Source organism: Harpia harpyja, chromosome Z (genome assembly GCF_026419915.1).
Source record: "Harpia harpyja isolate bHarHar1 chromosome Z, bHarHar1 primary haplotype, whole genome shotgun sequence".
In the NCBI taxonomy this organism is placed as follows: Eukaryota; Metazoa; Chordata; class Aves; order Accipitriformes; family Accipitridae; genus Harpia; species Harpia harpyja.
Window position 1 is genome coordinate 39,158,990 of NC_068969.1, and position 17,628 is coordinate 39,176,617.

The 17,628-nt window shown below is 44.9% G+C and overlaps 1 protein-coding gene across 2 annotated transcripts in view; it reads right to left on the minus strand.

Annotated features, from left to right (window-relative positions):
• Window positions 1-12,616, minus strand: part of LPAR1 (lysophosphatidic acid receptor 1) — a 78,015-nt gene extending 65,399 nt beyond the window's left edge. The window contains exon 1 of one of the 2 annotated variants that reach the window (XM_052778017.1): window positions 12,499-12,616. The gene's annotated coding sequence lies outside the window, so the exon portion shown is untranslated. Of the gene's footprint in view, window positions 1-6,826; window positions 6,851-12,498 lie in introns of those variants that run through there. The other variant, XM_052778018.1, reaches the window with a different exon arrangement.
• Window positions 12,617-17,628: the final 5,012 nt, after the last annotated feature.

A 17,628-nucleotide genomic window follows, 5' to 3' on the forward strand; every position in this document is an offset into this window, starting at 1 on the left:
ACTAACCACAGCACCAGCTTCAAAAAACAACTGTACCAGCAGCTCCAAGGGGTTTTTTGAATTAATGAGTGCTGGAACAATAAGATATCCCTTAAAGTGAATTTCTAATTTCTGTTTCAAGTAAAAGCAACGTGAACTAGGAAGACTCCAGGGTAATAATTCATGCCATCATCTAATTTCAACATTATATTACTACTTTAAACTTCAGGAAAGAATCACCAGAATAGAAAGAGGAAAAGTACGGCTAGACAGCAACTGCTGGAAAATAACACCAATCTGCTTAGGCTTACATAAACAAGTAACTACAATGAGGATGGTCTCTCATAGCACAACCACAAGGAAGCTGCTGTCATGTGACAATGTTTTCATAATCTGCACTTTCATCGTAATGACTTCTAAAGTACCAAATACTTCTAAAGTAAGTAATTTCAAAACAGTTTCTGAAACTCTTTTAAAATGGTTTATTTCTACTGACAGATGTTAAATTTGAAGAAGTTAACTAACAGGGAGAAAAGTTCAAACTCACCATGGATAGCTCATCATTTAAGATGCATCATTAACTGTTGCTAGCATCGTGCGTGCATGTGTGTGTGTAAAAGGAGCAAGTATGGTGCATGCTTTTGTCCTCCTCCATTACAAACAAACAAAAACACAAGCAAGGAGCTGCTTGTTCAAATTATTCTTAACGCTAGGATTGCAAGAAGCAGTTTTCACAACACAGAGCCAAGATGGAGGCATTGCCTCACACTGGTAGTTGACAGAATTTAACTCCTAGTGCATTCTCATCACTATTTTGCTTACCAATCAGTATCATTAAAGAAGACAATAGTAGGCAAAGTCACTTGTATCACGGTGTAAATCACCATATAAGATATCAGGACGCTTTCCTGCAGCTATTGCTCCTCAGCAGGAAAAGCAGCAAGAATTTATCTTCTCAACAACTTACAAACAGACATTTAATATTTATTTCCAAGGAGAAAAAACGAAGTGATACAATTCAACACTTCCATGGATCAGCAAAAGAGACTCCATTTGCTAACCCTACCTGACATGCTCCACCTTTTGTTTAAAACTCAGAAAAGTAGTAGTATGCTGGCATTCTTCTGAAACAAGTTTGTATTCAAACATTCAGGCAATATCCTTTTCACTAGATAAAAAACATTTGGATGGTAACAAAATGTCACAATTCTCTAAACAGCTTTGAGGGGGGCCAGAATTAAAGCAAATACTTCTTTTTCCCCCCTTCATCCACAAAACAGATGTTCAATCTTCAGGCCGAATGAACCACCACAAAATAACAATAATCTGGAAATGCTGAAGCCAAGGAAGTCCACAATTAAGCATGCCAAACCCCAAACCCCAAATTACAAATGTACCATCCTAATATAGATCTACATGGGCCCTGACCAATGGTGTGCAAACAGGAGTTTAATTAAGTTTATCTGAAATAGAAATTTGCCAACCACCCCCCACAAAAAAGTACATTAAAGACTGCAAGGCATCAGCTTAACATGGTTCAGGCCAGCACCAAGGCAGACACAGTAACTGTTTATCAACCCCTCAAACTAGAAATAACAGTCATGCTGCTTCAGAAATATTTTTGTAACATCTGCATTAGTTCAACTGATTGTTCTCCAGGCAATTTCTGCAGTGCTGTATTTTGCATAGTTAAGCTGAATGAAGTTTGAAAGAATTTAGAATTGACAATTAGAAAGAATTATCTTAATGACAGGGTTTAAATTCCCTATTCTCACGTCACTGCTTTTTTCCCAAGGCCACAAACAAACTTATCTGATGGACAGCGGTGACCCAGAAATAAGATCTTACCTTTGATCTTGCCACCATGGAGGGGGAGCAAACCCAGTAGCTTGAGACAACAAAAATCCTAATGTTGACAAATGAAAGGTAATTACTTCTTGCCCACCATGCAAATCTCTGGTGTGCTCAGGACAATACACCAGAATTTGTGACTCCATGCTGTAAAATCAGGGCTGGTTACTAGTTTCCTGGCAGACGTTGAAAGGGCTTAAAAGTCTGCACCATATTCCCCACTGCCTACAGCATCCCAACCCAACCAGTTGGGGTTTTTGAGGAACAACTTTTAGGGATGATCAGGAAGTAACACACTCCCCAAAATACCCTGGGAGCAGCAGCAGCTGTCAGGGATGCTTAGTAGAGAGCTGCAGCAGAGTACTGGGTTTTGGCCTCAGGTAGCTCATGCTGATCATTCCATGAATTCAAGATTTATAAATGCAAAGCAGTTCTGAAATGTGCCCTGAAAGGAGACAGATGAAAACACCAAGATTTCATCACCTTTCTCTCCAACCCTTCCCCTTTCAATTATCAAGCGAAGTTTAAGGCAACTTAGGCTGCTGCCTATCTGAATAAGCAGGTAAACACAGAGGATTAGCATGCAGCTTGACTAATTCACTTTAAGAATTGACTTGGATTAACTCTGAGTTAGTTTAGCAGACAAGCTTTTAGTGCATACTAAAATGAATCAAGTAGGGTGTTGTAAATTCACACCATACTTCAGTGATTGCTCAACTTCTCTAACTAGGTCCTCAGCATCCATACTACCCAACAGAAACAACAAATATTTCAATCAAAATATTTAGGAGAAGCTGAGAATTCAAGTGGAAAACGAAAAGCCAGGAGGCAGAATGCAATCAGTGTAAAAACACAACAATAACAAAAAATCTTCTAACACATATGATGACAGAAAAGTTAAGTGTCTAAGCACTGTCTAGTCTGTCTCACCACTTTTCAGATACACTCCTTTCACACATCTTTTAAAGAGCAAAAAAGAAGGAAAAGCAATCCTATTGGAGAAAAGTGCAACTGAATAGCAATGGATTGATTATCCTTAAAGAAAAAAGAAAAACAAAACTAAATCGTAGTTTGCCTCAAACTCTCCCCTTGGAACTCAGTGCACATTAGCACAGGCATGAACATTAAATGCACACACACTTCAAAGCCTCCTTAAGACAGTTTGTAACAAAAGCATAAGCCATAAAGCATTACTTGGGAACCACTGAGACTTTTTTTTGTGACTACACAAACAAACTAAGAAGTCCAAGGGATCCAGGCCACAAAAGGAGAATGTATGGAAACCCACCCACAAACCAGATTTTTTAGGCATCCCACAACTGCAACCTACCAGCTATGTCCACGACACCAAAGCTAAAGGCCCATGCAGAGCTCCTCTGACCCCTGACAAAGACCACTTAGGCATGCTGGGTCTGATTTTTGGTCTCTCCCACTGCTGAGCAGCCTCTCCTACGTTGGCCACCCTTACACAAACATGTGTCATGGCGCGCCGACAGAACTGACACCGTTTTGGAGAAACCCAGTGCCTGCTACTGGGTCAGCTGCTGTGTAAGGCCACTGCTGGGTCCCATCTGCCTTCGGTCCCACAGCAGCCACCTTCCAAGGATGCTCCACTTAACCCAACAGGCAACACTGCCAGCTGGAAAGAGTAAAGCGATATAACCAACCAAATCCTCAAAGTTTCCCAGTATAGCCATACTTGCATCCCCCTCTAGTGGAGACGCAGCTTACACCAGCAAGAGTCCCCACTGCAGGGTCTGGGTGGGGGGGACGTTCATCAAACCACAGTCGGAATGGGCAGGGGGAGATGCGGGGCACACGATGACTTCAGCACAGTTACGGGATGCAGATGCACAGCACCTTCATGTTCAAGTTTGCTACCGATTGAGAAACCTCATCTTGGTAGCTCCAAGGAAAGTCCGTATTTTCTTTCTCTCCTCCACATGCCTGTCAATGCTGTAGCACAAAGGAGCTGGGTGTGCCTTCAATCCCGCAGTTTTGTGCCACTCTCCTGAAGGAAAAAGCAACTGCTTTCCCACAATAATCATACCAAGGGTCCCTTCACAGAGTCTTCCTGGCATATTAAGAAAAATTTAGAGAGGAGAACTGAAAAAGCGGTAAACAAGTCTCTCAACCAGAATGTTGTCATTAAAATCTGGGCAACAGGCTTCTGTTCATAAGAGACTTTGTGGAGGAGATGCTGAGGACGGAAAGTTGCAGGACCACGGCAGAAGCGTTTGTTCAGGCATATTAGTTTTAAGGCATTTATGTGTTCTACAATCATGTAATTCCCTCCTGTCATCAGGTTGTCATCAGCTTGCACGCCTCTCCCTGCATTTTTTTCTGTAGGCTGAACCGCTTCAGATGCTTTTGTGTGTGAAACTTAAGCAACCCAAGGCAGGGAGCAGAAACATACCGTACGTACTTCTTGGAGAACCAGGCACTATGCTATGCTATTCCTATCAACTGCTTGCAAAATTGCAATAATTCTAGAGACCTATTTTAAGTCTCTTCACTAATTACCAGAATTGCTCTGATCACAGTAATACCGTGAAGTCTCAGTCAGCTTCCAGTCTCACTTGCATAGGCTATTTGAAATAGGACACTGCAACTGCTGTAAAAAAGAAGCCGAAAGACTAGGGGAGCAAACAGATGAATTTGGAAAAGTCTTCTCTAGTTGGCAAGGTTTCTGTACTGGGAAATGCACTGCTCTGAGGTGAAATTTTCATCAGTTCCACCCAAAGCTTTAGGAGGAGCAAAATGAACCTGACGTGTTGCCAGCCACATCAGGACAGCTCTCAAAGTCCTGCGCAGAAGCCATGCTCACGGCACGTCAAAGGCACCCTGGCTCATCTCCACAGCACTGCTCTCCATGTCTGCCACATTTTGGGAGGGACAGCCAGCAAAAGGAAAGACGACTAAACTCGACAGGCATTTATAATGGTATCTGTCAAGTACAACATGTCGCATTCAAGACGGTATTCCTTGAACATTGAGTACCTATCCAGATATCAATTTGCCTGAAGTTGGTTACCCCACTGCAACAGCTCAGGAATGAATCCCATTTCCTTGACAAGAGGAATGAGGGAGCAGTGACCCTGTTGGAGCACTGGCCTTGTGTCTGCAAGAGTGTAGCAGTAAGTGGGGGGGACACGTGGATAGAAACAGCTGAACACCCAAAAGAATCCTTCACTGAAAGCCAAGGCTTCACTCCTTGACCGAATCTAACAATTATGCGGATGGTAAACACATGCTCAAATGTGACTTCTAGCACATTCTAGGCATTACCATCGCATATAGGACAACACGCTCTTAGTACCTTGGCTGATTCCTCCTGACAAGACAGGAGTGCCCAGGGACATTCTTGGCATGGACACAGGGAACATTTAAGTTATTCTCCTGTACCAGTCACTTGCCAATCAGACACTTCAGCAGTGTACACATTTGCAAAGACATCTTCCAAGTGCAATAGTAAATGACATGCAATGCAGTATTAATACAGAATTTACTGTGCAGCACTCTCCTTTGGGATTCACAGGCTTATTGTCACCAGTCTGAATCTATTCTGGTCTATCGCACATTCCCCTACCAATTTCCCAAACGCTTTTGTACTTCAGTAATTAGTTTTATACGTTCAAGACTATGGAAACGTACTTCAAAGTTTAATCCTGTAAGCACAGCCTGAGGCAAAGTAGCCAAATTGCGCCTTTACATCCTACATTACAGCTTCATTACCACACCAAGCAACACCTTACCACCACAGCTTGTCTCAGGACTGTAAAACTACTGACCCAATCTCTACAGGGAATCACTGAAAACATACCTGTCACAATAAGCATGCAGACAGCAACTACACAAAAAGTGTGTAATTTGCTCCTACTAGCTGGGTTGTCAATGAAAGTGCTCAGAAATGTCTGGATGGAAAAGCAAACACACACACGCACCCCTGCCAGCCTTTGCTACTACTTCTTCTTTGGTTAAACGTAACTGCAAAAATGGTTAATAAAATTACAACGAAATCTTAAAGGTGCTAGGGCCCAAGAAGCGATATCGCAGCTGCACAGTACAGAATTGGAAAAAAACCTGGGAACCAAATGAATACCGTATCTAGACCACAATAAATACCACCACAGTCTGCCCCAGTCCAAGGCAACTTCTTCTAGGGTCAAGGTGACCTCCTCCCGACACAGCTGTTGGCTTGAGATATTAACCCACCGTCCTCCACCAAGGTCTCCTGCCTTCAGCCAGCCAGTTGACCGCCAGCAGCTGTAGCTGGCACCACTGCTTGACAATTTGCTTCTTCTGGCCCCAAAGCAGCAGGAGAGCAGAGGTGCTTACCACCCCCCAGGGCTGCTGCACTGCGAGCTGAAGGGACAGGGACCGCCGCACCGGCAGCGTCCCCGGGGCAAGATCAGTCCTTCCACCTTGCTCATTGCCAGCGAAGCTGATTTGAAAATGAGCAGCAAAGAAACTTGGGCTTCCTTCTGCACCAGCATCCCAGTGACACCTGTAGCCTGGCTGGGGACGGGAAGGGAAGGCAAAGGTGCATTGCCCTTCACACGCTGCAGCTATGTAACACCCTGGTTCCCTCACACCGTCACCTGCTCAAGGCTTCGGGACACCGTCCTGCAGGTCTGATGTCCACAACAGGTCACAAGCAGATTGCACTATCTGTGACTAAACATTTAGTGAAATCCAGTGGCTACAGACCCTCTACCAATGCCCCATTGCAACAGACAAAACAACACTTGCCATGCTTGCAAGGTAAATAGCTATTTCCTCCTGAGAGGTTAGCAGTCTTTCTCCTTTCCTGCAAACACCAACCTGAAGTATAACTACCTAACAAATAGATGTGACCTGTACAGCATCTTCCTTGACTTCTCAGATACCAGTAAGTCTTTGCTGGAGTTCTTGTTAAGCTCAGTGGTCTTAAATATTCACCCACCCATCCAAAGAAGATACAAATTTCTCTGTGCAGTAAACATGCAACACTCACCCAACACTTTTTTTTTTTTCCCCCAATTTAAACAGAGCTGCAGCTAACTTCTTCACAATAAAAAAATGATACTGTTCTAGTTATACCTACATTTTTCCACCCAGGCTGAAAACAATCATCCCCAAATGGTCAAAGAACATCTAAGAAAAGTCTCTGCAAACTGCTCCCTTAAATAATGTACTGGCACCATGTCGTATTTCACATACACGCCCTAAAGAGGGGGAGGAGGGAGGGAAAGGGGCTCACAATGAAAAACAGTATGCATTTCTTTTGCCAGATTTTTACCACTCTTAAAATCTCCAGCATTTTGTACAGAAAGATCTTGCCTTTGATGTCAATCCAATGCTTTTTTGCTTGCTCCTGCAAGCACTGCAGTATGCAATACATTTTCTAGCTGGCAAAGAAACGGATGTGCTGTCTAGAGAGCGCCTGTAAAATTCACCCTACTCAGGAGGTCATTGTGGCACGTAAATTCCTAAAGAAAAGGCTAAATGGTGTGCAGGCCTCACGTTGGCATATTACAGTGAGTTGAAGTTCATCATACACAACCATCAAACTCATCAGCACTTTTTCCAGCAGTTTCAAAAATCCACTTCAGGAGATACTTACCTGTTATTTACAGCCAGAAGCAAAAGCAGAAAGATAGTATTAGGCTCACATACTTGGCACCTTTGTATTTTTAAATAGAAGGTGAAAGCATCTCCGAATTTTATCTAGAGTATGCCACATGGAAGTAAAAAAAAAAAAAGCCGTTCCAATGCCTCTCAAGTTAAAGTAATTTAAAGTAAAAAAAAATCCAGCTGGCACAAAACTGTAACGCAGTTCTCACCTATACAGTACCTGTGCCCTCAAAACATGTTTCCTCCTAAAGGAGATGCAGCCTTCCCACTTTTGCAACTAGAAGCATTTCTTGTGCCACTGATCCATGCTATTTACCACCACCTCAGCAGCAGACCATGCTGTGATCTGTGAGTGAGGAATGGTGAGGGGCAACACTTACCTCCCGTTTCCCCAGCAGGAATGACAGCCAGGTCATCATCCAACTCCACCAGCAATAACCTTCAAGGTCTTCGGAAAGCAAAACACTCTCCACACGCCCCAGCCCAGGACACCGTCCAGGCTATTCATCCCAGGAGTGGCCTGAGGAGGAAGGACGTGGTTCCCCCCGCCCCCCCCCCCCCCTCCCAGCAGTGCTGCTGGCAGGGGCACGCATGCCTTACCCAGACTCCTTGAACCACAGTAGCCACACAAGTCTCTGGCTGTTTTTGCCTGCCAGAAGCAGAGAAAGAAGGTTCACTTTCTTTTTAAGAAGCAATGCTTCTTTACCCTGGGGTAAATGTGCCAGTGCTCACCCATTTATGTGCACTAACATAACTGCCTACATGATGTGAGTCAAGAAGCAGGCAAATCAGTAGGAAGTAGATGCAGGACTGAGAAAAATGTGTTTAACAAACTACTTCAGGCTGTGCCTGTCAGGAAATTCTGGAGACTTTGCACTGATCCAAGCAAGGCTATTGTTCCTCTATACAGAAATGCAATGCCTTAACCACCTCAAAAGGTCTTTTTCAAGGGCTCGTTAGAGAACTGCAGTGATCGTGGAGCTGCCATGTGGGATAGGGACACACATATACTACCCAGACTGGGACTAAACAGGCTCTTTTCCTTACTGGTGCTAAGTGTTGTGCAAATAGAAACTACATTTTCAAGAATAAGGGCACCAGTCATTAAAAAAATGAAAACTGATCCTAGAGTGCAACCTTCAGCCAAACAATGGCCAAGCCTTTGCAAGCCAGGTGTGGTTTTAATCAGCTTGGGTGTGGGGGAAGAGTGTCAGGCAGTCAAGAAACAGCAATGGATGAGTGAAGGAGAGATCTGGATATACAAAGTCTGGCACTTCTCAGAATTCTCCTCTAGCTTCAATAAAAATCAAAACAAGGCACCAGACCTGCTTCAGGTGTTCACTGTCATTTGCTTGAGTACAGGAATGAAGATGCAAGAATGCACAAGCAATGCTTCTACTTGTTTTAAAGCAACTAAGCTTGAAAGGTAAATGAAGAAAACCAAAATTCAGGTGCCCTGAAATGTAAGCAGAACAGCACCTCTTATTCCCTCAATAGAGCCTTCCTCTGCCCTGGGAATAATTTTGCATTTCTGTCAAAGCAACACATGAGCCTTGCGCCTGATCCAAAGCTGTTCAATACCCATACAGCTTTCACCATAGACATCTATGGGCCATGGATGAAGTCTTAAGCTTCTGAGTTAGCTATGAAGGAAACTCAGGGAAAACACAAAAAGTGTAAGTTCAGCCCTAATGCCGCACCACTGAGGAGTGTCACATTTCTACAGTATCACCTCGCGATGCATGGAAAAGCAAAGTCAAAAACATACATCAGATGCTACATAATCACTACCAGTTCAAACCATTACCACCTCAAGTCCCTCATGATCAGATCCTTCGGGAGAGCAGTGGCCAGTGTTCTCCCTCCAAATTATCATTAAATCCTAAGACTTCAAATGGGGACCTTACCTGAGCAGAAAGCAACCTTAAAGAAAAGGACAGAGGAAGGAAAAAGAGTGCAAATAGTTTTTTCAGGTATTAGCATTGCCTTTTGATAACTCCTGTGTTTTTGTTTATATTTTAACAGCCATACTGGTTACTTTTTTAAAAGTTTGTCTCCTTTTCATACTACTAACCTGTTAAAAAAAAAAAAAAAAGAATATAACCCATTGTGAAGGAAGAAGCAGTGAAATACACTACATATAAAGAACTAATCCACAAACTAAAGATGCTGAAGGGATCAAATACTGTTTGCTTTACCATCCTTTCAGTAAAACAGCTCTATGCTTCTTTTCCCTTGCATTACTCTTAGCAGTTGCAGTTCAAATAACCCATTAAGATGGATTTAAACTGAATTTAAGCATCCATTAAATTATAGGCACTTTTCCTTATGAAAGGGGTGAAATCCCAAGAATGTAGCAAATTCCAGTTTGGTGGGGGGGAATGATAACGAAAAGCACAACAGCCTCACAGTACAACCTGTTCCTGTTCTCAAATTCTTCTAGGTGTCCTTGGACCATCACCAAGACCATGAGTAACAGCTGTGAGAGCTCCTCATCCAGCCCTGTTGGCAACAGGGCTGCACTAATTTTTCCCCTGAGCCCGTACAATAGAGAAGCCACCTACACAGCAAATGACACAGTAACAGTGCTCAGCAAGCGCTGGCAGGTCACCAGCTAGAGGTGCTCAAAGCCACCTCTTCAGACATCTGGAGGAGGCAGCTTACCTCTGAGAGCAAATGCACAAAACTGCTGGGTACTCAGAGGTAAGATGGTGGTGGTCTCCCAACAACAAAGGGTACTCTGAAGAATACTTGCCTTTCGGTTTAAACCTCTGAATATCAGACAAAACAAGCTCAATATGAAGAGGCTACTGAGAAACAATCAGCTGTTCGTTAAGGTGTTACTAATGGCTCGTCACAGCAATGTAAAAGCCAACCCTATGTAAGTCCTACCTAAGTTTCAGCTCCAGAGCAAAACACTTTCTTCAATACCCCCTCCTGGATACTCCACACGGTTTCATTGTGTGACACTGACTACAAGACCAAGTTAAAGACAGATTTTTACTTTCTCCCATTTCTTAGCAGAGAAGGAATTATATTTTAGTTACAATCTTCCAGAGACACTGATGAAAACCATGCAGCCGTAAGTATCTTTGCACACAGTGATAAGATTGTCTGTTACTCACATGTTAAGTTCACATATTAAAGCTGGGTACACAGTGTAGTGTTACTTCAATTTTGCATTTCCCATGTGTTTTGTCTCAAAAGCTGTTTAACCTTTCCACCCTCAATATTTGTTTTGAAGAGGGGAGGAGAAGAAAGCAGACACCAGTCAGTATTTTCCTGTCTCCAACCAGCACCATTACTGGTAACTTCTCAGAACAAGGTTTATAGCAACCAAGGGTCTAACGAGTGTGACCTGTAATAGGGAGTAATAAGGACAACACCATATGAGCATGAAACAGTATTTCCCAGTGTTCCTAAATAGCATTTCCTTAGTTATTTGCAGCCTAAAAGCCAGAACAACCACAGTTCAGGTACAACTGCACAGGATGAGACAGTGTCAATCTTTCCTGGAGAAAGACAGCATTTGATTTGTGTAGTTAATATTTAATAAAAAGAACAGTAAAACACAGGCCTATCAAGCTGCTTTGTAAGTCCGAGCACATATCAGTTAAGGAGAAACATATGGCACGCCTACAGCCAGTATTAGCGAGCTGCAGGTCAGAACTTCACTTAATGCCTGTGCACGCAAGAGTACCACTTCAGTCCACTGCTGAAATTGTCAGAACATACTATTTTAGCACTACAGTATACCCCATCCTCGCACAAGAGTAACAGGCTGCATAGCACACAGTCCTGGCTGCCAAAGAGAAACATGATTCTTAGACCTGAGAGTGACTCATTTTAGACCAAATGGTAAACCACACAAAACCTGACTTAGCATGCAAGAGACTTTCTTTGAAAAGAGAGAGTTGCAGCAGTTTTCAGTAGTAAAAGACTGAAGCTACCCCAATTCCCCAACACTTGGGGAACACAAGTTGCCTACAGAGGCTCCCACAAGCTATCCTGAATCTTCAAACAACTTGCAGCAAAGAAGAAAAAAAAAAAGGAAGGGGGGATTTGAGCAGCTTCTGATTTATTCACACCCAACTGAAATGAGAAAGGTGTGAGCTTGTTTCACAGAGAAATCCACAAGAAAAAAAGGTTTAGACATTCCAACATTTTTCTGATAAAGGGCTATACAGAAAACTTTTCACACATTTCCGTAGGGAGAAGCTTTTTGGGAGTGGTGGGGGTGGGGTGGGGGTCCCATTGTGGAACTATTTAAAAAGAACATGCAGAAAGGAGCGCGAGGAAGAAACTTGGTCCCTCTGGTTCCACCTCTCTCTTCTCACTTCAGTTTGCTAACGGCTTTTGTCCTAAAGCTTCCCTCCTGCTCCCCACCCTCCCGGTCTTTCTCCAATGCTCCGTACCCTTGTGCTTGTCATTCATCCTCTCCCTGTTCTTTACCTTTGTAAACACCACGGAAACACGGCCACAGCTCCCATCCGACTTTAGAAGGCTCTTCGTCCGAAGGACTGAAGAAGTCAGGAGAGAGAGGTGGCGACCATTTTTTTAGCTAGGACTTTTTCCACTGCCTTAATCTGGTATAAATAAATCCAAATGAGACTTCACGGAAAAGGGGGGGGGGGGCGGGGAGGCAGAAAAAGAAAAAAAAATCAGGACAGGCCCTAAGTAAGTGAACAGTGGCAGTACTGTCAGTGCCCCTTGATCAAACAAGTGTCCATTACTTATTCCAGGCCAACCTCAGAGATGTTAGTCCAGCAGGAACAGCAGCCTGACCCGACGACAACAGCCGATCAAAACCCATCCCCAACGAGTCCTTTGCCGGACCCTGCCGCTTCCGAACGCGCGCCTCCCCCTTACACTCCTGCACACCCGCGACAGTTAGCGCTAGTCTGAAGAACTGCTGAAGAAAACACCCCAAAATAAGAGGAAAAGAGGCCCCACGGACGCGGAGCCCCCGGGGAAAGAGGAGCGGGCACCCTCTCCCGAGCGGGGACGGCGGGACCCCCCGCTCCGCTCCGCTCCGCTCGGCGGGGCGCTTACCTGCGGGGGCTGCGCGGGCGCGGCTGGAGGGAGCGCGGCGCCGCCGCCGGCGCGCACAGAGGGAGGGATGGGAGAGAAGGAGGGAGGGAGGGAGGGAAGGAGGGACGGGGAGGGACGGGCTCCCTCCGCCCCCGCTCCGCCCGCCTCCGTCGGGCGGGGGCCCAGGTGCGCCCCGCGCCACCGCCCCCCCCCGCCGCCGGCGGCGGCCCCCGCTCCTGCCCCGCCGGCGGCCCCCGGCGGGGGAAGCGGCGGGGAAGGCGGGGAGCGGGGCGGCGAGCAGGGAGCGGCAGCGTCCCCGCTCTCCTGCCGGCTGCGGGGCTTGCCGCTGCCCGCTCTTCACTGCAGAGCTCGGCCGGCCGCGAAGGTTATCTAGGGTAAAGGCTGGGGGGCTTCGGGGCAAAGGCTGCTCGGCGGTGGCATGCAGATGCTTCTGGAGCAACCGAATTTTCTCCGCCTGCAAAAGTGTTCGGGCCTCCTGCCGGTGGTGGCAAAACCGTTTGGGAGCCCCAGTTACAGGAAGAATCCATCTGTAGGTTCACCAAACCCTTATAGTTGGAAAGGGGCAGGGTTGCACAACGGATAACGTTTCCAGACTTGGAAGAGTTATGTTACTATACGAAAACAGGTTCCAATTCTTCTTCGCCCCCCCCCCCCCCCCATCAGTTTTTACTGTGAAATCGTCTGGTTTAGTTGGATTGCAGTAGCATCTAGAGGCCGCTTTTGCATGTGCATGCATCGAGTGAAAAGTGCACAGCGCTTACTGTTCAGTGGCTGAAATGGCTAGGCATTTCTAACCCCTGCGGAGAGATTCCTAGAGAGATTACTTATAGCATACAAGCCAGCAATGCCTCCAGCAGTGCAAAAGCCCGTAATGAAAGACCAAGCCTATTTCAAGTACTAGTGTTTCCCAAGGAACCAGAAAGCAGCAGAGATAGTTCCCTTCACGTCAGATCTTTGCTTGTCTGCCATCAACACAGTGATGACGCTGGCTTCCATAGCTACTGACAATATCTGCTGTATCACAGGTATTGTTATTAGAAAGGTTTTCAGCATCCATGTGAGCAGATTTCTTGCTGTCATGGCTGGTTAGGAGCTCTTTCCCTTTAGGAAGCAGTCAAAGGCTTTTTTTTGTGCGTATCAAAAATCATTATGTATGTGTATGTATATATATTTCAAGAAGACAGATGTTTTGTCCCCCACACAGCAGCGGACCTTGTTTTTGTACTCAGCACTGTGATTTCACACAGAGACTAGGCTTCAAAGTGCTGAAAAGTCTTGTAAAGTATGCAGCAGGCCGTTAACTTCGTAAAATGCTTGATTTCATCTTCTACCTGTTTCCAAAGCAAGCTACCAAGTATTTGCAAGGGGTGACCAAGAAGCATGTTCTGTTACAAGCTTTAATCCTTGGTTTAGCATCCATACACTAAGTACTGTGAGAGGTCTTAATAGTTTCCTATCTATGCACAGGCTGCATCCAACTTGGACAACTGCAGGCTTGAAACAGTGGTCAAACCGCACACATGTCCTTCCCTGCTGGTAGAAATGGGATGACCTGCATGACTCACTGGTTCAAAATCAGCACTTCAGAATGTAAAAATGATTCCTCCAGTGCTATGGCAATATGTTATTCTTCTGTAGCTTCATTATAAACCAGGTTTTACTCAGCTTTTTTGGGACAGCAACTGCCTGCACATGTCTACAGTTCCTGTCCTTTGCTTAGCCAGTTACCCAGATACCGCTATAACAACCAAAATTAACTTTAAAATAAACAAAGCTTCAAGCGAAGGTTCAGCTGACAGGACTTACATCTCTGTGGTGAGACCTATCACCCCAAGCATGCAGGAGCATGTTTCAGTGGGATGGTGTAGGTATGAAGATGCTTGGTGGGAAGAGCTATCACCTCTGCAAATTGGGAATTACCACTGCCTAGCCTCCATAAAAATGTCTCACCTAGTGTGGTTACTCAGATTTGCTGGTTAGGACCTTCTCAGTAGTGACTCTAGCTAGTGATGCTTGAAGGAAAATAGCAGTCCTGTGCTCATGGGGAAAGGCTGATCTGTGCATGAGATGGAATTGTATGAAGGCAAAATGATGACACACATTAAAAAAAGTATTTCTGAGTCCACCTTCAGTGACCCGATGTAGTTAAAGCAGCAATGTTTTTTCAGTTGCTTTGGTTTCTGTTAGTGATTTCAGACATGCTTGCTCAGCCCTGAAACAGTGACTTGTTATTTATTCAAGGCTAATATAATTAATTCTCAGTCCTCCACTCTTGCTATAACTAGAAAGTATACGGAATCTTCAGCAAATCTTAGAAACAGCCAAATATTGAAGGTCCAGGGGAGATCACATGGTCCGACAAAGTTTAATGAATGTAACTTCTGTGAGACTTGGCTGTGCTGCTTCGCGGTCTGAAATGTGTTTATGTAATCACACACAGATGTACTGAATCGTATTAGATAGGGAAGTAGTTTTCACATCCTTCAGTCTGGAAAAAATGCCTGTTTCCAGAACAAACCATGTGCTCAATTTTGTGAATTGATTCAAATCATAAGTATGCTTAACATGTACACATATTGATATATTTATATTTAATTCTCAGCACTCATACAGTTTCAACTGAGTGTCTGCAAGATTAGTCATACAGACCCAGAAAAGTTAGACATCTAATTCCTCTTCAGTCTGGGCCTGGAAAGTACCTCTGGTATTTTTAATTAAAAAATAAAATTTCAGGAATTTACAGTTAAGATGTCTCTTCACTCTGTCACTGCTCTATGCAGCATACTGTCGTGTTCTTTTAACAATGGATAATTTCATTTCAGGTTGGAAATGTGCCGAATGTTTCAGTGCAGCGGATGCTTTGAAGGAAGTGTTAGATGAGACCACAATTAATAGTACCTTAGTGGGGGGGGTGGGGGAAGGCAAGCTTCAGCATTATCTGAGATAGGAATAATTGGAGAACTTGAAAAAGATTTTCAGTGTACAACTTTTATTGATCAGCTTTTAAGTATGTTCCGATTTCCTAAAACACCACTGTCCGTAGTGCATTGCTAAAGCATGTGTTATGTTATGAAGAACAGCTCCAGCAATGCATGCAGAATAAAGCGCCTCTCTGGAGTTTGACTTTTTGCTCATTTGTTATACACGGACTACCCTAAGCCCAGTGCTCACGTATAAGGGATCTGTTCAGAACGGGATGCGGAGGAATTTGAGCAAACAACAACATTACCCACAGTCGGAAAACATGCTGTTCTCCAGAGCAACTTCAGACACATCAGAATTCCCACAGAAAGAAAGCAGGCCTATCCGTAAAGCCACAACATCTTTGTTCCATTGCAAGTGCTTCTGCCCTTGTTCAGTCTCCTCTGGCCTCCCGCTATGTATTTACAGCAGCAGCGCACAACGTCCTACAAACCATGAACTCCTCCAAAACCTGGAAAGCTCTCAAGGCAGAAAGTAGCTTTTTCCATGCAGTCTCTCTCTCCCTGTCTTGGCCTCATGCTGCTCGGACCTGAGCTCATCCTAATCCTTCTGTGGCGTAGCTGGTTGCTGAAAAGCTAACAAGACTGTACTGCTCCTGCAAGTTAAGCTTTGGCTTTTCATGGCTTTCTGCCTGTGCCCAGCCCCTAACAGCAGGACTGCAGGGCTATGACTGAAGGAAAAGCGGGAGTCCATGGGTGCCTGAACATATTGAGGGTTAGGGATGTACCCACAAAAGCAGAGGAGATGGTTGTTCCCCATAGTCTCTGTGGCAAGATCTGGGTCAAATCAGGCTATTTAGAGTAGCCTAATGCCAGAAACAAGAGCAGCATCTGTCCAAGTGACCAGTGCATCGGCTCTTTGTGAAAGGGGCTTTGGGTTTGTCCTGGCACTTGCACCATCCAAGTTGCCCTGAGATGGTTGTGGCAGGGTTTGTAAGATGCTTCGGGCAAATTATTGTTAGAGGTGCAAAGGAGTTCATTGCATGAGTGACAAATCCAGTAATAACTCATACAGGACCATAAGCCTCAGCTTTACTCTTAATAATCTTATGACCCATGTAGCATCAGGTGCTGGAGCACACGAGAGTTGATGGCTGTGTGAAGCGTATGGTGCTTGTTGGGGCGTGGTCATGGGGGCAGGAGGCTGCCTTTTAGGAGGGGAGGCCGGGAAGCTGACTGTCGCAGCTTCACCACAGTGGGGGATGTGAGACAGCCAGGGGGAACTATGAATTTTGGGGTAAGGACAGAGATGAGGATGGCTGCAGCTTCCATGTGGGGAAAGCGGCAGAGGGATGCTGGGGACGTGCATCTCCCGTGGGAGGGCAGCAGCGCTGAACAGCCCTATGTGGCATCTGTCCTTCAGCTCCGAGGTGCGGCTGGGTCACCGCCGCTCTTTTGGGGAAGCTGTGCATTTACACAAGATGCCTAAAAGCTCAAGTAGCCGCCTGGACATTTTGTTTTCCAGGTTCTCTAAGAAATGGCACTTGTTTGTAGGGTGTTGAGGGAAGACTGGAAGGTCAGCATTGCTCTGATTTGTCTCTTCATCAAGCACAGGGCCCCAGTCTGCCATGAAAGGAGTGAAAACCCCCTTCTCATGAGGATACAGGGAGACAAGGGAAAACTTTACCCCAGCAAGTGCAGCAGCAGCTGGTGGGCACGCTGCTTTAACACACCTCTCTAGCACCTGCTCCTCTGGCTGTGGCTGCAAGGTTCAGCGAATGTAAAATCCTGCCCCAACAGAGATCATTAGCTAACAGAAAGCATCTAAAATACATAATTTATCCTGTCTGTGCCCTTTCACCTGGAACTGAATTATATTTTCCCACCAATACCTTGAATGCCTTACTCATTTACAGGACTTGAAAAAAAAATAATTGCTCGGAAGAAGTCTGATGGATGCCTCTGTACTGTATATAACTTTGCACGTAAGTTTGGTCTGTTTAAATGTCAGATATTTGAAGAGTTGCTGGAGCTACCATTTGAAAAAATTAAATAATGGCAAGTGAAAAACTCAGTCCTAAACCAGAATTGCATTTCATTTGAGTGACAGTATTTATCACTAGTGTCTAAGTGTTGTTATTTTCCCTGAAATATAATTTGCCCCTTCTCTCTCTTCCACAGCTTCGGCACCGCAAACCACTAAAACTTT